This window comes from Monodelphis domestica, chromosome 8 (assembly GCF_027887165.1).
Source record: "Monodelphis domestica isolate mMonDom1 chromosome 8, mMonDom1.pri, whole genome shotgun sequence".
In the NCBI taxonomy this organism is placed as follows: Eukaryota; Metazoa; Chordata; class Mammalia; order Didelphimorphia; family Didelphidae; genus Monodelphis; species Monodelphis domestica.
The window spans coordinates 113094905-113106717 of record NC_077234.1 but is presented as its reverse complement, the minus strand read 5'-3'; positions in this window follow the sequence as shown (position 1 = coordinate 113106717).

Sequence of the window (11813 nt, the reverse complement as noted above, 5' to 3'; positions counted from 1 at the left end):
ATGAATAAAACTTACAAAATATTAGAGAAGTCAGTGCAATTCCAAGCTTATTAAGGCTCAAAGGTTCAAAGAAGACTACATCTTTAGAAATTAACAATTAAATACTATTTTAATATACACTTTCAGAACAACAAAATGAACCATAAAGTCCTTTTTGGGTTTATTTTAAAGCTATGTGCAACCTGGATTAAACTGCATTAAAATTTTAGGACATTTGGTGTGTATGTCTGTGTATATATCTATCTATATATTTTTCTATGTACATATATATGAATGTAGATATGTATATATGTGCATATATGTATATATGTACACACACTCACACATATATATATATCTTCAAATACATCACCATTTCTCATTAGCAACTCTACTTAGTTTTAACTCTACAAACTGTCATACTTTCCCTAGGATATATTCATCACCTGGAGTCTCATCACCATGCCGTGATTTTTTCTTTTTTGATACTCAGTACAACTCAATTGTATCAATTGCTTTTCCACTCTGATTGAAAGACTTGAGGGTAGAGCAGTATACTCCTACCAAAGCCTCCTTTTATAAAGGACAATCAACTTTCAGAATTTTCCAGAAATCTCTTTACTTTTGATCAGCATCAGCAGCTTAGCTTGGTTTTGACTACATAGAACATTATTTCCCTGCATCAGGCACCCCCTTTTCTCTTCCTTCTTTTTCAGTTTTCTTTTCTGTATTGTTTCCCTGTGATTGTAAGTTCCTTGGGGCAAATAACTGCCTTTTTCTCATTGGTATTCCCAGCACTTACAACATAGTAGGTGATTAATGCAAGGGTTAATTTAGAAGTTTTGACAAAATTAGAGAGCAACTTTTAATAATTTAAGTTTATATATATATCTCCCAACCAACAACTAATCACCAACCCACACCATGAGCAACCAACCTCCAATGACCAAGTCATGCCCAGCAGCTAACTTCTCCACTACTGCCAGTCCTGTCAGCAACTGTCAGACCAACTGATGATAGCCCTCTTTTTCTTCCTCCCTTCCTGTCTCTATGGTTCCTCCTTCCTGTCTCTGTGAGCTGGTTAATTCCAACACATTTCTTCAGTAAGAAGACCTTCATGTCCCTGGTTAAATAAAAAAAAGGAATAAAGAATTCCTTTTTACATTAATAAGTATTTATTAAATTGAATTGACATATACTTATATAGGCAGCTAAGTGGTACAGTGTATATAGACTTATAATCAGGAAGATTTATTTTCCTGAGTTCAAATCCAGCCTTGGACACGAAATTTTTGACCCTAGTCAAGGCACTTAACCTGGTTTGCCTCAGTTCCTCATATGTAAAAAAAAAGCTAGAGAAGGATATAGCAATCCACTCCATTATCTTTATAAAACAAACAAACAGGTCATGAAGAGTTGGACAATAATGAAACAATAGAAAAATAATATATGGTAGCTAATATTTGTATAATGTTTTTTGGATCTTAAAGTTTTTTTTACCTATATTACCTCAGAAAGGCAGCATTTGGTATAGTTTGTAGTGGGACATCATTAGATTAAAGAAGACCTGGGTTCAAGTCTTACCTGTGATGCACATGGTCATTGTATTGGTATTTTGAACTTCTAGTAAGGAAATGTCCTTTACTAATGAAAGGCAGAATAAATGCTGCAAGTTATACTATTAAAGACTTTCCTGAATCAATTAAATCTGGTCTGTATCAAAAATAACAATAACAACTTCTATAATATCTAACATTTAAGACAAACCAAATAGTTTAGTAGTGTAATAGAGGAGAAATGACTTAGCAGTAGAGGAGAAATGGAGGGGATTCTTTCTGAATCTTACTAATGGAGAGGGGGTGAACTGGATGGATGTGTATGTCCAGTGAGAGGTTAAAGGGAGATGTGGAGGGAAAGGGTTGTAGGAGAAAATGAAAGTCTGAGGAAGATGGCAGTGTCTCTCCTTCTTCAAGTTTGGCTGGTCTTACAGTTTTGGATTACTTAGAGGCAGAAGGAATATGTCGACCTCTCTTCCCAAGGATGCTCCTATAACTATGTCCCTGAGTCTTGAATGTGAACTCAACAGCTGGGAAAGATTTTGTATCTCAGACAGTCCTTTCAGAGATAAGGGTTTTGTTGCCAAACCGTTCCCTATAAAGCTCAGTGACAACCTGGATCTTTGCCTGTCACAGATGAAACTGGTTTCACCTTTGGTCTTGTTCACAATTCACTCCACCTCTATCTTCTCATGAAAACCCTGACCGATATCAAAACTGACGTAAAATGAAATTTATTTGGAGAGATGGGGAATAAAAGGGATTGAAGATTAAGGCAGAAGGATGGAGGGATACGAATGCCCTAATAAAATATATCCTACAGTAATTGGTATTCAAAGGTCCTTGTCCAGAGGCTTTGTGCCTCAAGCCTTTTCCCAACCCCCAATTTCTTATACCTCTACACTACAATAAACTTAAACTTAAATGTCTATAATCTATCCAAGGAAAGTCAAAAAGGGGGAGACCCAAAGGGAGAGGGCAGCTTGGCTCTGGCCAACAAGTCCAACTGAACTCCCTCTCAGTCTTGAATAGCTGCAGTCAAGACTAGGGGGGTTGTGAAGGATTTCTGGCTGAAAAAAATGCCCTTAGCAAATATGAAATCAGGTTCTTTCTCCCTCCTGGGGTTTCAGATATCCTCTGACCTTCAGGAAAAAGCTTTTTTCAGTCTCCTTCCAAAGCTGGAAGTGAAACAGTTGGTCATAATCCTATCAGTTCTCAGTCCTTTTTCTCAGAATCCTCTTGCTCCCTCTCCACTGCTCCTCAGCCCCCACCAGGCTCGATGTTTCCCAAATAGCAAGATTCTGTTTTAGGGTCTCTTCTCATACATTACAGTAGGTAAGTTGGGTGACCCAGTAAATAGAGTATGATACCTGGAGTCAGGAAGACTGATCTTCCTAAGTTCTAATCTGGCCACAGACACTTACTAACCATGTAACCCTGGGAAATTTATCAGTTCTCTTGTCTATAAAATGAGCTGGGAAAGGAAATGGCAAATCACTCTAGTATCATTACCAAGAAAACCCAAAATGGGGCCATAGAGCATATGGACATGTCTGAAAACAACTCAAACTATAGAATGGTTTAATAGAAAAAATATGAAAGATTTCAAATCAAAAGAACCTAGACAGCCTTTGACAGTTAAAATCTGCATGTCTTTGGTTGTCTTAATCTTTCTGAGACTCAGTTTCCTCTTTTGCAAAATGAGGATAATGAATATTGCAGAACCTACTTCTTGGGGATGTTCTGATGATCAAACCAGATAACATATGTAGAGCATATTAGGAATCTTAAGTGTTAGACATTATTAAGACAAGCAGAATTGTACAAGGTCACATGGTTACAAGGAAAGCAGTAATATCATGATTTAATTCTAGAATTAGATTATAATCTATATATAAATTATAGATTTATATATAAATATATTATAATAATTCCTACAATAATATTAGAATCACTCATGTTAGGAAATTGTTGAACTTTATAGTTTAATTTTCATAGAAGGGAATACCATCCCTTCCTTCATTCAATCTCTTTATCTCTGATTAGTAGTCTTTTTTATTTGATTTTAAATTCTCTAGGAAGTCTAGAAAGCTGGCAAGGATTTCCTCAAGAGGATAAGTGAAAACAGATTTGGCCTTCAATGGTTCATGCTGGGATTTCACTACTCAGAAATTACTTGGGAGAGTGAGATTACCTCTCTTCATTGATAGTGAAAGCAGAATAAGTTTTCTCCCTATGTCAAAAATTACCTTGGTAACAAGAATGGTAACTTTATTAACACAATTTTATGTTTATTTAACTTGGAGGAAAGAAACAAAATAAAGAAAACAATAAGGTAGTTTTCTGCAATTTTTGTCTAGGACTCATCAATGTCGTCCTTAAATACTTGTGTATGTATGTATGTATGTGTGTATATGAAATTCAGATGTATCTTACATTATGAAGATAGAATGGACAAATCAAATCAATTCAGAAGGAAGGGCTTCTACAGGAAAAGGTGGGAGGCCAATTAGACACACATAAAGAAGAGTACCAATGATACATTTAAAAATACAGAATACAAAAAAAATACAAAGATGCAGATTTTTCTGAGAGTAGATACACTTTTAGGATCTGGTTTCAAATAGCTGGAAGGCAGTTTTTGAGTGGAAGGTTGGAAAAGGACCAATGATTTTCTGGAGAAAGGTGATGAAAGAGTATATTTGAGGTATGGGTTACAACCTATGTGAAGGCAGAGATGGAATATAGAATTCTGTTTGTGAGAAATATTAAGAGACATTAAGAGAAGGCAATACATATTCCAAATGATGTGATAAGTCTTAACAAATGTTATCAAATTTGATACTCACAAAAACTCTATTAGGTGGGTGATATTATTCTCATTTTATAGGTGAGAAAACCAAGGAGTTAAGTAACATGCCCAAGGTCAGAAACCAGTAATCATTTTAGTTTGAATTTGAACGCAGGCCATGTAGACTTTAGATCCAGCACTCTATCCACTCTGCCTTTTGCTTCATCTGAATAAATTATTATATAAATTATTATTTATAATAGTATTATATAATATTATTGTGCAATGGAATATATATATAATATGTAATATTATTATAATAAATAATTATTATATAAATTATAAATTAATAAAAATAAAGATATTATTATAAAGGTATGCTTCAAAAAGTATATAAGCCTATCAAGGAACAAAATTGAGGATTAATCAACTAATAGAAAAAGTATAATGGTATATGGAAAAGCTTACTTGTCAGACTTATGGATAAAGGAAGACTTTATGATCAAACCAAACAGAACATCATGAAAAAATAAAAGGGATAATTTTGATTACATTAAAAAATTTCTGTACAAAAAAACCAATGCAACCAAGATTAAAAATGAAACAGAAAATTGGGGGGAAATTATGGCGTGTCTATGACAAAGGTCTAATGTCTCAAATATAAAATAACTGAATCAAATTTAAAGGAATACAAAGCATTCACCAATTAATAAATGGTCAAAGAATAAGAATAGGCAATTTTCAGAGGAAAAAATGAAAACCATCAATTATTACATAAAAAGGAACCAAATCACTATTGACTAGAACAATGTAAATTATGTCAACTCTGAGATAGTATACACATCAGAGTGACTACTATATATGAAAAAAAATGATATATGTTGGAGGGGATGTGGGAAAATTGTGACAGTAATACACGGTGGTGGAATTATGAACTGATATAACCATCTGGAGGACAATTTGGAACCAGGCTTGGATGGCCATAAAATTGTGTATATCCTTTGACTCAATAATATCACTATTAGGTCTATATCCCAAAGATATCTGAGATAAGGGAAAAGGTCTACCTTGTATAAAAATATTTGTAGCAGTTGTTTTTAGAGTGTCAAGGAACTGGTAGCTGAGAGGCTGATCATCAATTGGGGAATGGCTGAACAAGTTGTGATATTTGGTTGTAATGGAATACTATTGTGCCTTAAGAAATTATTAACATGATGAGTTAAGAAAAACCTGGAAAGACTTATATGAATTGATGTAAAGCGAGGAAACAGAACCAGGAGAATAATGTATATAGTAGCAGTATATAGTAGCAATAGATATTTTAAGACAAGAAACTGTGAAGATCTAAACTATTATAAGCAAAGCAAGTTTCCAAGCTATTCACAAAGGAGTCATGATAAAAAAAAATGCCATCTATTGCCAAGAAGGAAGTGTTGAAGTTTGATTGCACATCAAAGCATGCCATCTTCCATTTTGTTTCCTTTTGAGTTTTTTATTGTATGTGTTATATATGTCTTCTGTAACAATATGAACAAAATGGAAATGTATATTGCATGAAAGCACAGGTACAATCTATATCAGACTATTTAGCTCCTGGGAGGGGGAGGGAAAAAAGAATATAAATCTTAAAATATCAGAAAATAATTGTCAAAAGTTGTTTCAACAAGTAATTGAAAAAAAATTTAAAAGTAAAAACAAAATTTTATAAAAATTAAGCAACATATGCTGTCTATACATATATTAGAAAACATTTCCATAGTTGTTTACAATTTTCAAAGCTCCAAGATGAATTATCTATTTGGTCACATTTTATTTGACATTTAATTTCAAGAGATCTAGAAAGAAATTCTCAGAACATTGTACTGAATGGCCCCAGTGATGACAAGAATATACTATATGTGTGAAGATAGGATTAACTCTTCCCTTGTCTATTTTTAGCTAATCAAATTAAGAACTTAAAGTACCATTAAGCATGACAGTTCATGAGTCACTAGAGTAAGCTCACACCTCCAAAGGCCACAGCCTCCCTCCCACCTTGGGCCATGCTAGACAAATTGAAAGACTGGCCATTGGTTTTTGTGAAGCAGGGGAAGTGACAGGAAATGGTGTGAAAAAAAGAAGCATAAAAGAAGTGACCAGCATGGTTTAGGATTAATTCTTTCCTGGTGTTTGTAGAGATTGGTTCTTTTCTCAGCTTAAAGGAGACATTTTTCTGGGATCCTGCATCAGTTTGCTGAGATTCTTATTTTGGCTTTGGAGGAGGCTGCATTGGTGGAACCTTGGCTGAAGACACCACCAGGACGTCTAAGAATTACTGAGAAATCCGCATGCAAATAGATTCTTGGGAAAGTCCTGCCAGGGCTAAGCCAGACTTCACCAGAGAAAGGCTGGTAGGCTTGTTAGGAAGCTGTCTCTTTATCTACATTTACACTTTTACTCTTCCCTCCTCTTTGTAGATAAAAGCTGCTAAAAGTCATTTTGATTTAAGCTATATTTTAAAATCAGAGAACCAAATATTACTTTGTAACTCTCACATTTAGCATAAAACCTAAATTTAAACTCTTACATATGAGAAGGCGTTCACTTGTGAGTTGTACAGCTAGAAGGATCAATTAGATCACAGATCTCTCAACATACTGAATAACTGAAGAATAATTATTACAATTCCAAAGACAACACAGGATATCTTCTAGAAAATGGTGTTTACTTGTATTCAGAAATTTTCAGGCATTATATGTCTTCCTACTAACTGAAATTTGTCCTACAAACTTCTACAATTGGTTCCAAAAAAAACTTCATTGCTGTTTCAATGTTAATTGGAAAGTGAGGTGTTAATCACTGATGGATAACTGTTATGAAAGTAGGGAGGAGAAGAAAGACAACTAATCAACTGTAGTGGGAGTTTGAGCAGATTAGATGTAGTCAAACTCACTATGAGAGAATAAAGAGACAATAATGTAATCTATCCATCTATTTATCTAATTAATCTCTCTCTCTCTCTCTCTCTCTCTCTCTCTCTCTCTCTCTCTCTCTATCTATCTATCTGTTTGACATTTGTGGGTCATATGATTGAGTCAGAAAAAAACAAAACAAAACCTCTCTTTTGATGCCCTTAGCTCTTTACTTCCCTCCACCATAAATGTGGGCATATATAAAATTTGGATTGGCATAGTTGGCATGGAAACAAATTCCACAGATTAGCAAAGCCTCCAAGATATCTTCCCGGGGGTGGGAGAAAGAGAAAAACTGAAAGACAGTCAGACAGGCAGACTGAGGATATAAGAATATTTGCAAAGGCAGAGGTCCTCTATTCACAGATTTAACTTCGAGATACATTCATGTTCTAAATGAAAACAACAACAACAACAACAAATTAGGTGGGGGGAGTAGGAGAGATCCTGAGAGGAGAAGGAGTTGTAGACATAATAGAGGATATATCTTACATTTAGTGGTTCAACAAAATAGTTTTCATTGAGATAACCATGGACTTGACTGGGTAAGTGGATAGATCATTTGGCCTAGAGTCAGGAAGACCTGACTTTAAATTTGACCTCAGACACTTACTAGCTGTGGCAAATCACTTTAATCCTGTTTGCCTGATTCCTCACTTTCACATGAACTGGATAAGGAAATGGAAAACAACTCCAGTATCTGTCAAGAAAACTGGTAATGAAAACAGAAAGTATTGACCATAACTGCAATGACTGAACAACAGCAGCAGCATGAGCTTGACTTACCAATCACAGTAAACACCAGAAAGTCAGTTTCTAGAATATTATAAAAGAGAGATACTTGAGCTTGCCTATTGATCAATACTGCATGGATCAAGGTTTTTCCTACCCTTCACCCTTCACCTCCTGGTTTCCTCCACTCTTCTAAAACCTTTAGCTTCCCCTCCCCCTTCTCCAGTTTCATTCAGTTTCACTATGAGATTTCAGAGGAAATACTCTTCTTAATTTCTCAAGTAAGGACTTTTATTGGGGAAGACAGGACAAGGGTAGAGGATAAGGTAAGAGGGATATGTTTCCCTATTCTCTAAAATGAGGGTCAGGAGAATATTGGGGAAATGGCAGCCAGTCACTAGCAGGGACAGTCTGAGAGAGAAAGAGGACAAATATTTTTTCTTCTTTCTTCTTTTTCTTCTAATCAGCCAGATAAATATCAGTCAGTCAGCAAAAGTTTCAAGGTCTTCACCATCAGCCACAAGCACCCAAACTTAGTTCACAAGCCTCTCCACCAGCTCCAGAAGCCAAAAAAGGATCCAGTTAAGAAGCTTCTCAGCCCAGTTCAGCCTGGCTTGGCTCCAACTGTCTTTCCTGGGAACATGCCAAATGGGATGTTCCTTTTGATTGACAGCTCTTCTGTCTTCAACTTCCTGTCTTGCATGCATGTAAATTCTCTCTTGCATGCATGCCTCCTCCACAATACTTAGTATATACTTTAAATGAATCTCTACAAAAATATATATTCTGTTCAAGCTCAATCTCCATCTTTTTTGGGAAACAGGTCTAATTAAGGTTTACCTTAATTCTTATATTTCCTACTGATGTATAATCCAATCCTTCAGATAAACTGAAAAAATTAATTTCAGTTTTGAACTTTACCTTCTAAATGTCCATTAGCTGACATGATTTCAGGAATTTTGAATGACAAGATTACAATGGTTCTGGCAGATCTTCATCCATAGAAAATTTAGACTAGAAATTAGCTTCCCTTTGGGCCATTTCTCCAGGGATAGCTCCTTGACTCAAAAAAGAAAATACTTGGTTAAATTAATGTACCAACACAGTTTAAATGACAGTACTTGGAATCAATTCAAAGGAGAATTTTCACTGGTATGCCCCAAAGGCTCTAGCCTTATTGATTATTTAATGACCTTAGCTTCACTACTTATTTCTATGGGTATTTTAGATTTATTGGAAAATGATAATATTTCCCATCATTTGCTCTGATTCTAAGTATTGTTGCCCCAAGTCAGATGATTAGATTATAGGGGTAAAGGTTAGGTAGCATGTGTTTCTCCAATTAACCTCTTTATATATAAATAATAGTAATTGAATCATAATATTTTATTGAAGAAATTTCCTTTATAACTCTACATCAACAGATTGTAGACAGTCTGCTCTGTCCCAGACTACCTAGATTCTTAGTTCAATAAAAATTGCTAGTTTCCCTTTCACCCCCCAATGGGCTAAAATTGTTTAGACCCATTAAATTGGACTTTGAGTATTCACTTATTTGCGTGTGATTTTTTTTTGTTTGTTTTACTAATAAAATATTATCCCCAAGAAAAAAAATATTCCAATGGGGAGCTTTGGTCTAGGCTATCAGGGAAAGATATAACATGCAGAATTAGACATTAATACAGATAGTGCATTTGTACTCTTTCCCTATGAAATGTAAATTATTTTATGGCATAAGCAATTCTGGTTTTTCCCCCAATATGTAGCATAAGAAGACACATAAAAATGCTTGTTGATTGTTTGATATTATAAGTTCTTCAAGAAAATTCAAAGGAACACTAATCTCTACTGATAACTTAAACAATTCTTTTACTCAGCTTAAAGTAATATAATGATCCCACTAACATTTTATATCTTTCAGGACTTACTTTAAGTATAACCAGTAACTGAAACCATCTAAAAAGACGTAATTACTGATTTTTAAAGATGAGTAATTTTTTTTTTTTGCTGCTGGCAAATTTGAATTCTGTTTGAAATCTGGTAAGAGAAAAGCATCTTATACCTTGCCAAATTATTTAGTCTGATTAGTGACATATAATTTTTGTTAGGATGTACAACATAGCATTAGTATATTCAATTTGGGATAAAATAATGCATGTTTGAGAGGCAAATTTTTTCATGTATAAGATGGAGAAAATAACATTTAAGGGTTATGAGTTAATATGAGTTGTTTATATTATTATTATTATTATCATTATTATTATGGACTATCTACCATATTATGAGAAAAAGTAAACTCTATATTAATGTTGTTCAATTATGTCTGACTCTTTATATGTAAAAATGAAAAATAAATACTGGGAAGTAATTATCTGAGCCATAATGACATTTATTATAGAAAGTTGTAAATCACAAAATGTCAGGGCCCAGGCCCATCCCAGCTTGACCAAAGACTCAGTGCTCATATGTTGCCAGTATATACATATAGATTCAAATTACATAAACCACTCCTTCTGAACACTTCCTTTCAAAGAGGGTGACCAGAGAAGGTCTCCTTTTTTAAGAAGGTATATTCTATAAAGTAATGATCAATTCCATATTTGTTAAATGCCACTGTCATCCTTTTAGGTTCAAAGCCAATTGAGATATCATACTACCTAGACACCTTTCAGGATGCTGGACACATGCACATAGCTCCCCTTGGCAAGAATATTTATTTTGGAGGATTGTTTTTGTTATTTTTATTCCCAATATGATTATTGATTGCTGATTCTTATGCACATTCAATTAATTAATAAGTAGGATTATTCCTTATCATTAATTATAATTACAACTTATTATAATATTGGTCATTTCATGGAATTATATGCAGAAGTTATACATTCACAAAATATTAATGAAACAATGAATATATCTCAATTAAGACAGCTTAACTAAGTTATCTTTTACAGTGACTCTATTTGGGTTTCTTGGTACTGAAGTGGTTTGCCATTTCCTTCCCTAGCCCATTTTATAAATGAGGAAACTGAAGCAAACAGGGTTAAGTGATTTGTCCAGGATCACAGAACCAGTAAGTGTCTGAGGCTAGGTTTCTACTCAGGATGAGTCTTCCTAACACCATGTCTTCTCTCTATCAGCTGTGTCATCTACCTACCTATGTTAATGTGACCCTGATCTAAATGTTGAGGTAGCTGAGAGATGCTATGAGATCTTTAGGTGAAGAAAATGTGTTATATTGAACAATAGTTTAAACCGCAAGTTTCAAGTCACTCCTAAGGAATATTGCCTGAATGGATAATGTTAAGGACACCTAAACTCAGAGGTGGAACATAGAGCAAAAGTAAAAATCAAGGAAATGTGGGTATTATTAATTGAGTCTTATCAGTGATTTGTCACAGAAGCTAGATACAAAAATGCTAGAAAGAGCATCTGGTGAAGCCCCAGGCAAAATGATTTAAACAATAAGGTAATAATCTAGAAGGGAACAATGTGCTGGATTGTGTGGTATGTGAGATATCAGGCTGAGGCATCAGGGAAGTTTAGGCCAGATCATTGTTGAGTTCACATCCAAACACCCCGCCACCTACCCACACAAACACATACAAACACCTGATAGAAAGGACTACACAAAAAGGAGCTTATAGCCTAGGGTTAAGGCAAAAAGTAGTGATAGGGAGCCTTTTAGAGATGGAGTGCCAGACTCCACCCTACCGCCCCAGACCAAGTGCTGTGTTCATCTGTGTCCCACTAGAGACCACATTCTATGTTCCCCTCCACCCCCACTGAGTACTGGGCACAGCCTGC